Genomic DNA, 17706 nt, shown 5'->3' on the forward strand with positions numbered 1-17706 from the left:
CCGTCAATCTGCAAAGCTCCTCTCCGTCATCTTAAGGCCTTTGATGCCCAAAGTTGACTTTCCATTGCTGGCGCTAAACGTCTGTCGGATAGGAGCGTCCCCACCCCCACCCTCCCCCAATTACCTTTTATTACGTGACACGTAAAGTAATTGCGCATGGTGCCGGAAAAAAAAGTAGGACAAAAAAACGCCCGGAACACCAGCACCTTTGTTAAATGTTCGCCTCGACATGTGTCAGACTGAGGGCCACTAAACCCCATTCAACATAAAAAAAAAAATAGAAATAGATTATCGAACCAATTTAAATACGATGAAGCCATTCACTTTCACTTTCAGCCAGTTTGCAACGCTACACACAGCAATGCATTCCGGCTGATTGGATTGGCCATTGATTGAAGTCCTTGCACTCCCGAGCTGCTTTATTCCCCTCGACCAACGACGCACTCAGTTCTCAGAAAACCTGAGCACAAAAACTCTACATATACAATATTGAATCCAGAGGGGGGGGGATGATTAAGTCTATACTTTTGTTTATTTAGAGGCCATATTTCAAAGAGAAACCTACTTTATATATTTTTTTCTGGAAAGATTGATCCTCTAAAAGCAATACCCTACCAGCAGTAAAATCATTCATGTTCAGAGAAAGAAAACTTGTGTATTACAACTGAGAAACGACTGGGGGGGGGGGGGGCAAGCGCACTCAACGGAGCAGCCCTCCTAATTCAGAATAAATACATTGCAGGGGGGCTCCAACTCTTAAAGATAATATCAATGTTTTCCTGAGAGCAGTGGCGCACAATGCACAACACTACTTACTACCAGGTCATTCTCTCCCAGCCTCACTGGCAGCTCAACGGTACCACCAACCAGCCCCGTGAGTGGTTTTTTTCCCTTCTTTTTTTGCGCGTGTACCTCGTACATCATGTTAAGAGGGCCATTTCTATAGATCCGGCCCCGCTGTGGCACCGTGTCTAACCCCTAATCACCCTCTGTCTCTGGCTGTCTCTGTCTCTTGATGTCCCTCTTTCTCTGCCTCCCACACCCGACTCTTACCGACAGATAATGGCACCAGTCTAGTGTCTGTCTCGTCGCAAATGACCTCACCGCCCATTACCTTTCCCAGAGTCCTTCTAACCGACCCTATTTCAGCAACCCCAGGCCCAACCAGAGCGGCTACGAAAGAAAAAAAAGGTTGTTGGAGCCGGAGTCGTCGGGTGTGCTTCGGCCTGAACCGCAAATACTCATTAAGCTCACGTTCTATCGTTAAGCTCGTTGCCCGAAGTTATTAATCTCAGAGGAGCCTTAAAAAGGCTTTTACTTCGGAGGGGAAAGCGAGCCAGCTGCCAGTTTCTCAGACGCTACGCGGTCTGAACGTTCATATATCACAGCCCTGTGAGGTCGTGAGTAGAGGAGCATTTTTTTTAGAAAAAAGAAAAATGTAAGCCTCCTTTCCTGTCAGAGACCGTCGTTAAGCATCACGGCCACAAAAAACTTCATTCAATTATATTTCCAGATATACGTCAGCCCGCTGGTGTTTAAACTCTTGAGTTTATGTTGGTTTACGATACACTGGATCTGATTCTGGATCAGATGTGACGAACGTTTCCTTTTTACAGAGTAAACACAAAAACTGAGGTCATTTTATATGAAATATGAAGTTTGGATTGAAAAGTTCATTTAAATGATTGTGAATTAGGAGGTAGTAACCTAAATGTTTAAACGTCTTCCTGCACAAGAAACATAATTCTCTACCAAAAGTGGAATCTGAAGTAAAGACACTTCCTGTCACATGATTCTCCAGACGTGAGCGTTGCGCAACACACCGTGTCGCATTGGCGTGACGAGATGGACATGACACTGCGAGTGTGGCAAACAACGACCCGAGGTCAACGTCCGTCCCACTGGAACGCCGTCGACTCTCTAAATGTGATCTGATCCGATGTGACGACGGCCGTCGCGGTTTCAGAAACATCCCGCTCTCTCGTTGTCGCCCGTCTGTCACTCGGTATCTCCTGCAGATTATTATTACCAGCTGGAACCGCCCTCCTACAGTCTTAATACTGAAGGACCTTATAACTTTGTGTCTTGCAGAGGTGTTGGGCCAAAATCACGAGTTGGGGAGAACGTTTAGTCCAATCATTGGTCAGATGTGTCTGTGGTGGGAGCACGAAGGTCAACAAAAAGGAAGAAGGTTCCCCAAAGAAGGCCCAAAATATCAATAACGTAGGTTGTTGCTCGTCCAGGTCGGACTTGGATTCGTTCAGCCGCTGGCTGCATTCCAACATGCAAAGCTCTTGGGCTACGGAAGCCCCGTTAGCTCAAACTTGCAGATTCGCGGTCAGATCCGATTCTCACCGCAAAACACGTCGCTCAATAATTTGGTCGTTTGCCTCATATCGCATATCTTTCGAGGGAAATGTTTTTTTTTTGTCAAACCGGTTCTTTTTCTGCCTCAACATAACCAGGAAGTGGTAGTTTGGTTAGCTTAGCAATGTCAAGTACTTTTGTTGCGTTTTGGTCATTTTAAGTCACGTGAGGATGTTTTTTTAATAAACCTAATCAAGTACTTTTGGAGCACTACTTCTTAAAGGGTGTCATTGAGTTTGTTTGTTTTCTGCCCAAAACCAAACCGGACTAAAACGTATCCAAAATCTCCCAGTAACTAATAAAGTTTACTGCAAAGACTTTACTGCATAAGATCAACATCATTTTGTGGTTACACCATCATGAAGGACGTGTTTGCCCGATATGTATTTCAATTTGCCATTTGTATGTTAGCAAAAAAAACAGACCTTTCATGTTTTGTAGAATAAATGTCCTTTTTTTTTTACAATCCCTCAATTTGAATGATTTAGAATAAACTGAACGATGAAGAATGAGGCTGGTACGGTAACGGCACACGGGACTGAACTTTGTGTAATTTCTTTTGGGATGTCACTCCTTGATGCCAAGTTTCCCTTTTGCACAAGCCTCCACGTTGCCAAGTCTCCCTTCAGACACATGTCTTTTCTTTCCCCTCCTTCCTCCTCCTCCTCCGCCTCCCCCCCCAAAGCAGAAACATTACACCCTCTTCAGTTATTCCCTTAAACGTAATCGCGTGTTGACTTTGACTCCCCCGACGCATCGCGGACATATCCCTCCCGAATGTCATAAATTATTTTGCCATCAAAGGCAAAATAAACCATTTGGCCTTTTGGATTTCCCCCCAGCTCTCTCTCTCTCTCTCTCTCTCTCTCTCTCTCTCTCTCTTTCTCTCGACAGGCGCTGATGGCATTAAGATGTGTTTGCTTCACTCCGGCATTTCAGAACATAGTCGGATGGAAACGGGCTGTAAAGCTCCGACTGGTGAAAGTAAACACCCCCCCCCCCCCCCCCCCCCCCCCCCGATCCCCCCTCCATCCCCTCTGCTGGCCTTTTTCCTTTTGTTTGCACTTCAGTTTGCACAACAGTTTCTCAATTTCAACAAAAAACCCCACACCGGAAACAGATGGACTGTGAAGTGATGTGAGGCCGACAAACTAAAACACGTGTCTTCTTCTCCTCGTTTGTCTCTTTATACTTTATAAATCTAAATACTATTTATAAATCGTACTTCTTTTTGCACAACGAGCTGCATTCATTCAAAAACCCGACTACCTACCTATTACGACATAACTCCCACTCCTTCCTCTTTATCTCCTCCTCCTCTTTCTCAGAATCGGTATTGTTGACGTCTCGGTTTCCCGACAGAAATCTAAATGAAATCAGCTGCAGAACAGACGTGAAACGTCGCCTCAACAATCCGGAAAAGTAGACTGAACTTTGAACTTAAAAATGTGGTTCTTTTACTTTGAAGGATTGTTTTACTTTGAAGGATTCAGTCAGTTAGATTTCAATGTCTTATATTATATATTTTTTACATGTTTTATTATGGAACAACTCTAACATGAATGTTACAATGTTAGTTAGTTCATAGTTTTCAGAAGGATTGTTTATAAAAGTATTTTTTGAGGTGTGAATGAAATATAGATATGTTTAATTAGTTTTTTCTTTATATTGAATTAATGATCTAATTTAATTGATAATAATTTAGGATAGGAACACAGCATAGCGTCTCTTCAAAATAAATGTCCCTCTCAGGTTTATGTCATTTACTTGACAGCGTTTTAGGCAACAAAAACTACTATTAACATTGACTCATTGGTGAAAAGTGCATAACAATAAAGACACAAGGACATAGAATAAATCAAAGAGCTTCAGGACTCACAGGTTGTACCTGTGGTTTACTACAAAATAAAAGAGGTGGCTGGCATCAATGTCATGATCTGAGCTTCTTTCTTCTCGATGAACAAAACACCAACAGCCTTTAATGAGACCTCCCTCCCTCCCCCCCCCCCCCCAAAAAAATAAAGCGAGCAAAATATTATGGGACAAAACGCCGGGCGCCCGGTAAACGCTCACCGACTTGAAGCGGACCGCTCTACGGTGGTTTCTCTCCACTACGTCGGCGTTACTCCATGTTTTTTCCTCCATCGGCTTTTCTTGTTTTCATCTCAGTAAAAATGAGCTACAGTAGCCTCCAGTATGTGATACAATGTCATAAAAAAAAAAGAAGAAATGATACGATACCATAAAACTTTTATCGGGCCATTTTCAGGGGGGTGGGGGGGGGGGGGGGGAATGGGTAATCGTTGTTTTATATGGCGAAAAAAGCTGCAGCTACTCAAAGAGCCATTCAGAACCTCCACTTCCTGCTTCTGCTCCAGTCTGAAAGCTTTACAGGAAACAACAGGAATCATATCAGAATCAGCCAACGTTCCGACCGTGCAGCTTTTCTTCTTCCCTTTGACGACCCACTCAGAAGTTGGACCTCTCATTACAATCAAGCTCCGTCTTTGAAGACCTTTTGATTGAATTCTCTCCAGAAGCCTGACAGATACTTGATTCCTGTCACAGATACCGACACTGGGAGGATTACTCAGACCCCGTATCACTTGGACACTACAAAGAAAACACACACACACACACACACACACACACACATTGGGAGTGAGTCACTTTACAAAACACTGTGTTGGACAACTGAGCATGTTGAGCAGGGTGGACGACATTTAAAAAAAAGAAGAGAGCAAGACAGAAAGGCACAATGGGGAATTAGAAAGTGAGAGGGAGATACAAAGACAGCTGTCAATCACACCGATGTTTTGAAATTCTGATCAGACCCCCTGATTCTCACACACACACACACATATGTGAATAAAAGGATTGAGACTCCATGAGGTGTGACTGAAATAAACCGGTTGTGTCACAATCATAGTACATTACATTACATGTCATTTAGCTGACGCTTTTATCCAAAGCGACTTACAATAAGTGCATTAAACCGTGAGTCCAAACTCAGAACAACAAGAATCAAGCAAGTACAATTTCTTCAATAACGTTAAACTACAAAGTGCTATCAGTAAGAGACATTTAAGTGCTACTAAAGTGTTAAACTACAAAGTGCTATCCGTAAGAGACATTTTAGTGCTACTAAAGTGTTAAACTACAAAGTGCTATCAGTAAGAGGCATTTAAGTGCTAATAAAGTGTTAAACTACAAAGTGCTATCAGTAAGAGACATTTAAGTGCTACTAAAGTGTTAAACTACAAATTGCTATTAGTAAGAGACATTTAAGTGCTACTAAAGTGTTAAACTACAAAGTGCTATCAGTAAATGACATTTAAGTGCTACTAAAGTGTTAAACTACAAAGTGCTATCACTAAGAGACATTTAAGTGCTACTAAAGTGTTAAACTACAAAGTGCTATCCGTAAGAGACATTTAAGTGCTACTAAAGTGTTAAACTACAAAGTGCTATCACTAAGAGACATTTAAGTGCTATTAAAGTGCTACTACGTCGCTACCTTCCCTATTCAAGGTATAGTCGAAAAAGATGTGTTTTTAGTTGGCGACGGAAGATGTAGAGACTTTCTGCTGTCCTGATGTCAATGGGAAGCTCGTTCCACCAATGAGGAGCCAGCACAGCAAACAGTCGTGATTTTGTTGAGTGTTTAGCTCGAAGTGACGGAGCTACAAGCCGATTGGCAGAAACCGAGCGACGTGAACGAGGTGGGGTGTGAGGTTAGACCATGTCCTGGATGTAGACCGGACCCGATCTGTTCGCAGCACGGTACGCAAGTTTTGAAGCGGATGCGGGTATGGGACCCCGGTGCGTCGGTGGGCTTCTGTGTGATTCTCGGGGGCGGGGGGTGTCACTGTGTCTGTGTGCGTCTGTAAACACTGGCGTACGCAGATTCAACAACACATTAGTCCCTCGCTGGGCCAAAATGTCAATATTCACTATTGACACAAACAGTGGACCTCGATACGCCCAACCAGAGAGGGATGGAGGTCAGTCCCGGTTCTTTAAAAGGTTACTTCATGTGGCGTTTCCTTTTTATATTTTATAAGTGGGACGGAGACGAGGAATGAGGGGGGGTTAAGAGAGGCTTGTGAGAAAGCACCACAAAATACACCTGATGTTTTAAACTCGTTTTATATTAAGTGAAATAAACATGTGGAATGTGGAGACTACGTTTCTGTTGTTTCAGGACAGATTAAGTGCAGCAAAAAGTTAGTTTATGAAGCTGAAGGCGTTACAAAAGGTTAACTTTCAGTCTATGGTCTGTTTGACTCTAAATGACCATAATTTACTAAATGAACATCACGCTGTATTGAAGAAGACTTGAAACTAGAGATTGAGACCAAAAACTCATGTTTACAATGTTTACTGAGGGAATACATCAAGAGAAGTAGAGTCATTTATATAGACTTCTATACAACCAGAGGAGTCGCCCCCTGGTGGTCAGGAGAGAGAATGCAGCTTTAACACATGAAGCATAGACTTCTATACAACCGGAGGAGTCGCCCCCCCTGGTGGTCAGGAGAGAGAATGCAGCTTTAACACATGAAGCATAGACTTCTATACAACCAGAGGAGTTCCCCCCCCCCCCCTGGTGGTCAGGAGAGAGAATGCAGCTTTAACACATGAAGCATAGACTTCTATACAACCAGAGGAGTCCCCCCCCCTGGTGGTCAGGAGAGAGAATGCAGATTTAACACGTGAAGCGCAGACTTCTATACAACCAGAGGAGTACCCCCCCCCCCTGGTGGTCAGGAGAGAGAATGCAGATTTAACACGTGAAGCACGGACCCTTCCCATCACGGCTATCCATCAGACCTCCTGACAGCTCATTGTGTATTTTGACTGATGGGATCAAATCACAGATGACTAAATCATCCGTTGTGCCACTCAATTGAGTTTCTGATTTGATTCTTGCAACCCACCGACTTCCTCTCTGTGGCATATTTTAACATATTTGATTCCCCCCCCCCCCGCATCTTTGAGACAGATGAAGCCCGGTGCTTTTCGATTGGAGCGTAAATGGATGATTTTGCTGAGTGGAAAATGACGGGTTGTTTCCTTGAAGTCTATCATGGCAGCGGTTTCTAAGTCCACATGGCTCGGCGGAACAAAGGGGGAACTCGGGTGATTTGGTTTGATCTGTCTTAGATACAATAGGGGGGATGATTGAAGAACCTTCTGGGAGGGGAATAGAAGCAGATCTTTGTGTTTCCGTCATTGTTTCCTCTGCTCGCTCTCCCCTTGGAGCTCGTTCACTGTCTCTGTTCTAACCCTTTGCTTTTTTTCATTCCTGAAGGCGGGCATCTTAACAATTAGCAACAATAGCGTTGCATAGTAGAAAATCGCATGCAGTGGGTTGAAAGGTACAGGAAACTCAAGGTACTGTGCAAGTCGGGTCCTCGTGGTCCAAAGTTTTGTTCCGTCTTGACAGATAAAAACATCCATTAAACTCTGAGTCTAGTTTGTGCTGTGAGGAAGTTCTGTAGATTGTTTGAGACCGTCGAGGATACGGGGAACAGACGGACACAGAAAAGTGAAAGGAAATAAGTCTGGATGACAGGCTGAGATACAAAGTTGAGAAGGAGCTAGGTGGGAGGAGGGAAGTGGAAGTTAGGAGACAGGCTGGTAGAGTAGTGTGGGAGGGATGGGGAGGAGAATCAGGACTGAAGGACTACAGGAGGTGAGGGGAGTGTGAGAGAGGGTTGATCCAATGTAATCCTCTCCGGGGCGGTTCGATTCCGATCTGGGTAATAAAAAAACAAAGAGCCAGCGGTATATAATTAGTGAGACAGCAGTCAGCCAATCAGGCAGCAACGGTACACATGGAGACTTTTGCAGCCGAGATGCAATCCGCCAATGAAAATGGAAACCGTGACAAGACTTTTAAGAGAATAAAAAAGAAAAGCAATCACTTGAGGACAAACAAAGAGATCGAGGCCCGTTGGTTGGCGCTGCGTCTTTCAACCACTTTAAAAGTGCTTTAAAGACGGCTTGAAATATCGAAGTTCACCGTCTTCATACAGCTTTTTCTGATACTTCCAGAAGTGCATCCAGAAGAATGGAGGCACATGCAGTCCTATACTACGACTATACGTCCAACATGGAACCGAGACTATTGTTCAGTGGGTTGGAACTCCGATCAGGGATCGCATTGAGAGAATAATCACACATAATCGAACATATGAAGACACACTTTCTATCTGCAACAGATTGACATACAATCCCCCCCCCCCTACATAGCTCAGAGGAATCTATCACGTATGCATGTTGACGCCGATCTTCTCACACGACGTCAGAACATTGGAGACGAACTGTCAAAATGTGTTTCGGGAAAGATCACACGTGCACATGCCGCCGTGTGCGCGACACGACCCGCGTTGTCTGGAGTGTGTCGCCCCGGGGAGACAATCGGATCAGGATGCATTGTGGGACTTTACCTTCTACGCACATTCATCTGGGGAGAATGTGCCCCCCACCCCCATGTGTTCCACGCAACCACGCAGAACCAGGAAGTTAAGCCAAAACTGACATTTTGTTTTTCTTTCTCCAAGCACATAAATCACACACACACACACACACACGGGGTGTTTATTTTGCTCTAGGTCTAGTTTTACAGCAGAAGGTCATACCTGCCAAATATCTTTCAGCCAGGTTTGAACACACAGCGGCGAGCCAATGAAACTGTCCAGCACCCTGCAGCAATCCTGAGGATTTCTGTTATTTATTTATTTAAACGTGGGACGTCTTTCATTTTGCAGTCTTTTCAAAAATGCTTCGGGTAAAACAAAAAAAAATGAGACAATGCAGTCGGAATTTCTTTTGTTTCCCGTGATTAATGCAAACGTACTTCTTATTATATAGCCCGTTCGATGTGCAATGATCCTGGGTGCACAACTGTGGAGGCCCCTCGGGGGTCGAAGCCAGAGAAACATTGAACCTGGAGGAAGAGAACTTTAAGGAAATCCATGAATCTTTCTTCTGAGGGCGATGGCTGCATAAAGACTGAGGCCGGGAGGAGAGGCCTGTGTGTGTGTGTGTGTGTGTGTGTGTGTGGCGGCGGGGGGGGCAAGTGAATGTCTGTGTTTTTCAAACCTCACTTCTCATTTTTCAGAGTAAATTGTCATTTTATGGCCCTTTTCTTTCTGCACCTTGTTCACTTTTTCTTCAATGACTCTCTTTGAAATATTAATTTCACGTATCTCGAATGTGTACGAGCATCCGAGTTAAATAATAATGGATCAAACGGACCGGATTGCATTCTTTTGCTCCCAGTTCTCTCTCCCCCACACGCCTCATAGCATGTGTGTGTGTGTGTGTTATCGCTGCAGTGCATGCATCTGTTCCAGCACGTGACGTGTGTGTGTGTGTGTGTGTCTGTTTGTGTCACGGGATGTTGATTTTGTGGCTTGCTAGGGGGCTAATGATCTGCCAGTTACCATGACAGACAACCGATCACACTGTAACACACGTGTGTGTGTGTGTGTGTGTGTGTGTGAGCACATGCTTCAGTGACTGGGTCGGTGTGTTCTTTCTTACCGTGACAATCATGTCCGAGGAGCTATTAAGGACCTTGTGCTCCACTAACTATTCACAACATGCACACACGCACGCACACACACACACACACACACACGCTAAGTCAAACTGAGGCACATAATCAAACACCATTACTGTCTTTTCTCATGTGCCAGCGGACTCTTTAGTTCAACTTTATTGCTGAAACTATTTACATGATGGTGACATGAATGAAAAGAAATGCCCGGTGCACTTTCCACATGATTATATGCGTGTGTGTGTGTGTGTGTGTGTGCGTCCTACAGCAAAAATGTTTGCTATGCTAACACTTTCACGTGTGTTGAAGCCTATTTATATATATATACACACATATATATACACATATATATATATATATATATATATATATATATATATGTGTGTGTGTGTGCGTGTGTTCTTAGAAGTTGCTGATCATGTGGTCATTTAATCTGCTCGTGATGGAGAGAGATTGATTTGCCGGATAGATTTTCCTCAGTGTCACGCTCCTGCACGGATGGAAAATACATCGGCGGTAGCTCTGTTAACCCTTCACCTGAACACACAACAATCAGAGAATTTCTTTTTAATTTTTAATCCAGTTGATTTTGTCTAGCCCAAATATTTTTTTTCGTATAGCACCAAAATCACAAAAGAGAAGAAGAAGTCCGGACTGTGAGGAATGAGGCGTGTACGGATACATTATCTTACCACTATTAATGATTTCACAACGTCAGCGCTCTGAAAAATACCTTTTTAATATCCATAACAGTCCCGACATTAGTCCCCGTTGTCCGTTGAGAACCCCGAAAGAATAATAAAATCCAATCAGAGCCTCTTTAGCAGCGGAGATGCTTCGAGTGGCGTCGCATTGGAGATCCTGAGCGCGTGACGTCTTCTGCTTGAACTCTGATGATGGCCTCGTACTTGAAGTTCTAACGTGAACGCTTCTCAGTTTAAAATCGCTTATTTTCAAGTCTTTTAACATATCGGACCCTGAGTTTCTTTTCTTTTCTTTACATTCGACTTCCTGTTCGTGTTTCCCCGTTTCAGGCTGGTCTCATCCACTAATCGATGCTATACGATACGTAATTCACCAAATGTCATCCACCTAATCATGAATGAGGAAGTGTAAGGCCAGGGGGTGGAGGTGGGCGGGTCCAACTAACACGGATCTCTTACCCAGAAGGCCGCTGTTTGTTCCCCCTGCGTGAAACGAGAAGACATCGTTGATTTACGTGTCACGGAACGGCGTACTTCCGGAGTCATTTTAAGGCAAATCGATATCGTCTCCTAAACCCGACTCAAGTCGTTGTGTCTCCTTAACGCTAACTGAGTTGTTTCCTTCGAGGACGGATGTTTATTTTAGAACGACTGTCCGCATTTAGGGCTGCAAGGTGGTGTAGTGGCTAGCACTGTCGCCTCACAGCGAGAGGGCCGCGGGTTCAATTCCCGGTCGGAGCGGTTCTTCTGTGTGGAGTTTGCATGTTCTCCCTGTGGCAGCGTGGGTTCTCTCCGGGCTCTCCGGCTTCCTCCCACAGTCCAAAGACATGCTGCAGGTTAATTGATCTCTAAATGTCCCATAGGTGTGAATGTGAGAGTGAATGGTTGTATGTCCCTACATGTGCCCTCGATGGACTGGCGGCCTGTCCAGGGTGTCCCCTGCCTTCGCCCTATGTCAGCTGGGATAGGCTCCAGCGCCCCCGTGACCCTAATGAGGATAAGCGGTATTGAAAATGGATGGATGGATGGATGGATGTCCGTCCGCATTTACCCGGCTGTGCAGACGACCGTATGCGAGTAACGCGGAGTCTGATCGTGGGAGCTGAAGGTCTCCTCTCGCCGTCCTCCCCAGTGTTCATTCTTCTCCACTCAAGAAGAGGTTTAAAGAAAAAAGAAGAAGATGAAGTGTCTTCTAGCGCGAAGCCCTCGCCGTGAAGGAACGACTGCATGCATGTTAACGAGCAGAAATCTGTACACGCATGTAAAATGTGACCGTAACATAGGAAGGTTGAGGGTTAGCAACAACTCACTTAAGCCCTTTAAGGCGCACCAGCTCTTTCCAGATTGAACTAGTGGATTATTAACATCCCATAAGTCAATATTTGTGCATCTTCTTCTTCTCTGGCATTTAGAAATGAACCAGCACTGATTTGCATCTTGTTGTTCTACAACGTGCCATCATGTTTCCTTCTGGAGACGGTTTTTGATCCCTTTATCCAAGTCAGATGTTTGCATTGCTTGTCATTTTTGATATTTCTCTGTTTGTATTTGCTTTGAGTTTAGCTTGCTTTTTTTATAAGCCTCTTATTTTTTTTAATCTCATCTGCACACATTTGTCTTTTTGTTCTTGCCTCTTTTTCATGAATTCCTCTGGGATGCAAAACGGCGAATCGCTCTCCGCTCTGTGGCGTCAGCCGGCGGTCACTCAATAATGGAAAAGTTCAGGATGCTGAAAAGGTACCGACGGTCCGCATATGTGGACAATTTGTTTACGTTCATGCGTGCGACTGAACTTCCGATTGTCGTCTTTTCTCGACAAACGTTTCCTCCCGCTGTACTGATACCTTAATCTCAGTGTGGTGATACGACCAAGGTTACACACACACACACAGGAACCGATGTACAGTACTCATCCTTTGTGAATATTGGAGAAAGGAGCCGGTGGGCGTTATTTTATACATCACACAGACTGTAATTCACAGCTTCAAAAGACCACCAAAGCCGAGTGGTTGCTGCTTTTGTTTACATTGTGCTCTCTTCCCCGTAGGAAATGCATGCCGTACACACGTAATGTATAGAACACTTGAAGGCTCTTTCATATTATTCCATCCTGAAATACAAAAAACACCCAAGCGCCTGCAGAGCGTGTCATGTGACGAGGAACAACCAATCACAGTTGTGTCTTTTCTGTTTCCCGTACATATCGTATGGTCTCCGGTGAATACATGACGTATCATCTTTGTGCATCCTTTGGCGACCCAAGAAACGTCACAAGCTCCGGTTGAAAGGTCGGCCAAACTCAAGATGACAGATCGAGCAGTAAAGCCAATAATCTTAGTTTTGACCTTTTGTTAAAGTTCAGTCCGGTGGGGCTCACTGCTAAACTACATCTTCATCGTCTTCATCAGCAACGCCTGTACAGCACCTTGATCAACGTGGGTTTAATGAGCTTTATTAGCACATTTGACTTGACTAGATATTGCTATATTATATATATTATAGTGTTGGATGAAGTATATACATGTATATATATATATATACAAAGTGGAATGTTTCCGTTTACTGTCTTAATCTTCTCTTAATATATATATATGTATATATAAGCCCCCTTTATGTGTTATACATATATATGTGTATAGTGATACATATATATATGTATATATATATGTATATATATATGTATATATATATATATGTGTATATATATATATATGTATATATATATATATGTATACATATATATGTATATAAGCCCCCTTTATGTGTTATACATATATATGTGTATAGTGATACATATATATATGTATATATGTATATATATATATATATATATAAATATATATACACATATGTATATACAAAGTAAAATGTTTCTGTTTACTGGCTTTAAAAAAGAAAAATGACATGTAAAAAAAAGATATGTGTGTATATATATATATATATATATATTTAAAAAAAAGATTTCCTATACATTTTTTTAAGCCATTAAACAGAAACATTACACTTCGCTACATAAAAGATGACCAACATCAGAAAGAAAGAGAAGATTCGCAGGATGGGTGCGGTTATTTAAAAACTCCAGAAAGAGCGTCCAGTCGTTATTTATCCATTCGTTGGCGCCCTTTAAAAGCTTTTTTCAACGTGGACATATTCTACTTAAATAAAAATAAAATGGCGTGAACCTTCGATACTCGGCTACCTTGAGCTCACGATGATGTTTTCAGAAACGGGGCGACCGCCGTCCTCACGTGGAAAACATCTCAAAAAGATCTCTTCTTTGTTTCACTCCATTAAGTCATTAACTTTCCTTTTACTGGTTGAACTCGAAGCCGAAAGATAAAAGAAGAAAATAGAATCACTCCGAGGTCATCGGTCCACCGGTCGACTTGAAAGAGAACCCCGCTAGATTTTATATCGCCAGTATTATAAGGTCATGTAGCAATAAATAGGAAATACTGTTTGTATATATATATATATATTATGAGAGAAAGAGGATAATATCTCTTGGCAGGGAGGTTATGTTTGCATCACCCAAATACCACAAGAAAGCAGAAAAAAAAAAGACGTGGATATTTAAAAAAAAATCTATATTTTCATCTAAAATAAATGATGTTTTTTTTCTTGTCCTTTTGTAACAGATGGTTTTGTTCGATTGAATATATGATGGAAGAATTTCCAAACCACATATAGTATACACCCCATGAATCATCTTTGGACGGTCACTAGAAAATACACAAATGTAGACGTTAGCTAAACGAGATTGTGGATTCTTTATTAGAAAGTGACATAAATAATTAAGGCCTCCCTAAAAAAAATAGAGCACAAATGCTTCATAATTGGATGTGGGGGCCTTTCATCGCTGCTGGAAATGTAATTACGTTGCGTTAGTTTGTAACAATGGAATATTTGTGACGAATACGTAATTGCCAGCACAGCTTCAGGTCACGTCCTAATTTCAGCAACAAAAAAAAGACAAAGAAAAACTGCTTTTTCTTTTTGCAGCTGAAACATGTTTAAGATACTCCCAGAAAAAAAAGCATGATTTCTAGACTACTTTCTTATTTATTGATAGCTCTGATGTACCGTCTGGGTCCTGTGTTTAAAACCAAGCGCTCTCCCCTGACTTCACACCTTTCTCTCCTACCTTCTTCTCTATCCTCTCCATACATTTTTTAAGATGACGAATGGAGCGCCACTTCAGGATGTGTAATCTCCATGTTCAAACAATGGGGAGGTTCACAAAATGCATTTAAACACACGCACACACAATTGTATCCACATAGTCACTATGAAATAAACAATTTTGCACAAATCCCTGTTAAAATAAGATTTACGATTGGCTTTCTTTCCACCAAATGTTCACTAAGCCGCTGACAAACAGTTCGCATTGCACTCCATTGTGGATGTTTTTTTTCCCAAAGAGAATTGAGAATTATCCGCCAGACGGGAGGAAGCTATGTGACGTTCTTCTGTCTTCCCAACAAGAGATAGACCCCACTGCAACAGGCAAATAGAAAGTTATGGCGATAGGAACGATTATCTTCCCTTCAATTGTCAATTTTTAAGCCCCCCCCCCCCCCCCCCCCCCCAAAAAAAGCGAATGAGGCACGTTTCCGTCAGTGATTGAATAAACTCGTCTCCAGCGTGTTAAAAGTCGGGAGTCGCTGCTTTAAAAGTAGACGCGTGGTTGTAATCCGCCAGTAAATGGAGTAGAAGAAGAAGTAGAGGTGGCGAACCGGAAACCAAACAATCAGTCATGGGAGTTAAATGTTCGTTGAATCATCATTTATTGTTTCCATATTTTATCCTGGTGGTCAGGAGAGAGAATGCAGCTTTAACACATGAAGCATAGACTTCTATACAACCAGTGGACTGCCCCCTGGTGGACAGTAGAGAGAATGCAGCTTTAACACATGAAGCATAGACTTCTATACAACCAGAGGAGTCGCCCCCTGGTGGTCAGTAGAGAGAATGCAGCTTTAACATATGAAGCATAGACTTCTATACAACCAGAGGACTGCCCCCTGGTGGACAGTAGAGAGAAAGCAGGTTTAACACATGAAGCATAGACTTCTATACAACCAGAGGAGTCGCCCCCTGGTGGTCAGTAGAGAGAATGCAGCTTTAACATATGAAGCATAGACTTCTATACAACCAGAGGACTGCCCCCTGGTGGACAGTAGAGAGAAAGCAGGTTTAACACATGAAGCATAGACTTCTATACAACCAGAGGAGTCGCCCCCTGGTGGACAGTAGAGACACTTCAGCATCGGATCCACAGGTTGCCGTCTGATAAAAACACAGGAATGGAAACACGGCTCCTGATCTCTCCGTTTGTTCCTCCTGCTTGTGGCCCTCTGCAGACCCCCCCACAGCAAATACAGGTTCTCTATCTCTTTGCTCTCAGTTGGACAGAGACACATGATCGCTCCCCTGAGGTAGAAGAACCCCCCCCTACCTTGCGTTTCTCAGTTCCTCTGAGATGGATGCTGTGAAGACGATCCTTCCACAGCGGTGTCTCTCTTTCTCCTCCCTCTCTCTGTGTGGCTCTCTCATTCCCCAACCAAGACTGTGCAAATGGTGGCTTCACTTTAACAATATGAAAGCATAACAAATCATATTCCAAAGACTTTATCTTGACATGCACATAGTTTGGGTTTTATTTGCCCACGTGTGGAGATATCCAACCTATATTTTAAAGTTCAACAGCAACCCCTCCGTCCCCGATCGGATAATCTAAAAGGACACGCATTTTTTTTTGCAGTATTCATAGGAATGCTTTCTTCAGTAGGAATAGAAAATATAATTGGCTGCATAAGTCCCGCCCCTTTTCACTCCAGTGCTCCAGTAACAGTTGAGCAAGCTAGGAATCCTGCAGTACCTCTTGCCCCAACTATGTAGGTCACGTTACATTTGTGTCACTCTTCACACATAACATTGTATAATGTCTCAGTAACTAGTTCCATTGTGTGTTGATTTTGGCGGCCCCTGTGGACAAAAGTAGTGTTTCCGAACACCAGGTTTCCATTAAAAAAAACTCAGTAGGGTCAAACAGGCAGAATAGGTTCTCGCGTGCCTCCCTTCCCTCCAGCGGGCCCAGCAATACAGCCTGAGCCTCCAGCAGCAGCGTGGTGTCGCTGTTGGCTCCCAGCAGGTTGTGGGGACCGGTAGGACTTCAGGTTGTGGGGACCGGTGGACAGCAGGTTGTGGGGACCGGTGGACAGCAGGTTGTGGGGACCAGTGAACTGCAGGTTGTGGGGACCAGTGAACTTCAGGTTGTGGGGACCGGTGGACTTGCAGGTTGTGGGGACCGGTGGACAGCAGGTTGTGGGGACCGGTGGACTGCAGGTTGTGGGGACCGGTGGACTGCAGGTTGTGGGGACCGGTGGACTGCAGGTTGTGGGGACCAGTGGTCAGCAGGTTGTGAGGACCGGTGGACTGCAGGTTGTGGGGACCGGTGGACTTGCAGGTTGTGGGGACCGGTGAACTGCAGGTTGTGGGGACCGGTGGACAGCAGGTTGTGGGGACCGGTGAACTGCAGGTTGTGGGGACCGGTGAACTGCAGGTTGTGGGGACCGGTGGACTGCAGGTTGTGGGGACCGGTGGACTGCAGGTTGTGGGGACCGGTAGACAGCAGGTTGTGGGGACCGGTGGACTGCAGGTTGTGGGGACCGGTGAACTGCAGGTTGTGGGGACCGGTGGACTGCAGGTTGTGGGGACCGGTGGACTGCAGGTTGTGGGGACCGGTAGACAGCAGGTTGTGGGGACCGGTGGACTGCAGGTTGTGGGGACCGGTGGACTGCAGGTTGTGGGGACCGGTGGACTGCAGGTTGTGGGGACCGGTGGACAGCAGGTTGTGGGGACCGGTGGACTGCAGGTTGTGGGGACCGGTGGACTGCAGGTTGTGGGGACCGGTGGACAGCAGGTTGTTACCCGAGTAAAGTTTATCATTGTGAATATTTCCTCCTCCTCATATACTCCAGTCTTTGCGGTTGGCTTCTTGAAGCTATATTGCCCGGGGCCCAGTAACTATACACACTGCGACACACGGATGAATGGAACCGG

Source organism: Cyclopterus lumpus, chromosome 15 (genome assembly GCF_009769545.1).
Source record: "Cyclopterus lumpus isolate fCycLum1 chromosome 15, fCycLum1.pri, whole genome shotgun sequence".
Classification (NCBI taxonomy): domain Eukaryota; kingdom Metazoa; phylum Chordata; class Actinopteri; order Perciformes; family Cyclopteridae; genus Cyclopterus; species Cyclopterus lumpus.